The following is a 1353-nucleotide window of genomic DNA, read 5'->3' as shown; positions in this document are numbered from 1 at the left end:
CCGGTGCCAGTGCCAGGCAAGAGCAGCCAGCCCGGCCGGCAACAAGCACCATCCGGGCACTAGGAGGGTGGGCGCCCTCAGACCCGGCGCCCCTCCCCCTCCCGCCTTCTCCATGTCACCCCAACCTAGCCTCGGCCACCAAGAGCCGCGCAGGGGAGGCCGGGCCAGAACCCCCGAAATGGCTGACAGTGAGCTCGTGCTAAGCACGGGGCCACGGAAACGGCCCTCTTAGGTCCACTTGGTTCTCCCCTTTCAACCTTGGGAATTTCACATTTTAGTTTAGATGAAAAGTTCTGTGTTCAATCACCGTCACCCCGAGTCCTCAGGAAATTTTCTAACGTCAGCAGAAATGGGATTCTCGCCTAACCTTACATTGACATCTATCTCTGATTGAGCCCAGGCTGAGGCAAAATTAAGTTTACCAGAAAACATTGAGTAACAAAACAGCAGAGTGGATTACAATGTCTGTGAATATATAGATAGTGGGAAAATGAAGAAAGAGCTGACCTTGTCCTGTATTCTCTCTGAAATTGCTATCGAATCAATGACTCCCTCCCACCCCCACATACCAATCAGATTGGCTAAAATGATAGAAAGGAAAAATGACAAATGTCTCAAAGGAAATAGAAAAATTGAGACTTTAATACACTATGGATGGAACTGTGAACTACTCAACCATTTGGGAAAGCAATGTGGAATGATGCCCAGAGAATTATAAAACTGTGTGTACCCTTTGACCCAACATTGCCTCTATTAGGTCTCTTTCTCAAGGTAAAGGGGGGCCCGGTAGGGGGAAAGAACCTATAGGTTATAAAATATTTCTAGCAGCTCTCTTTGTAGTGGTAAAAACTGGAAACTGAGGGTACGCCCATCAACTGAGGAATGATCGAATAAGCTGTGGTATACGATTGTAATGGAATATTGCTATACTATAAGAAATGATGAGCTGGTTGGTTTTAGAAAACCCTGGAAAGACCTGCATGAAATAATGAAGAGTGAAATGAGCAGAATCAAGAGAATGTTGTATCCAGCAACAGTCACTTGTTTGAAGAATAACTGTGAACAACTAAGTTACTCTGAGTATTTTAAATACTCAAATCCATTACAAAGAACCTGTGAAGAAAGATATTATCCATCTCCAGAGAAAGAACTGATTAAGAGACATATGCTATAGGGGTGGCTAGGTGGCACAGTAGATAGAGCACTGGCCCTGGAGTCAGGAGGACCTGAGTTCAAATCCGGTCTCAGACACTTAATAATTACCTAGCCATGTGGCCTTGGGCAAGCCACTTAACCCCATTGCCTAGCAAAAGACTTAAAAAAAAAAAGAGAGATGCATAGAATGATTTTACA

The sequence above is a fragment of the Macrotis lagotis genome, chromosome 1 (assembly GCF_037893015.1).
Source record: "Macrotis lagotis isolate mMagLag1 chromosome 1, bilby.v1.9.chrom.fasta, whole genome shotgun sequence".
In the NCBI taxonomy this organism is placed as follows: Eukaryota; Metazoa; Chordata; class Mammalia; order Peramelemorphia; family Peramelidae; genus Macrotis; species Macrotis lagotis.
Note: the sequence above shows the minus strand (reverse complement) of the source record.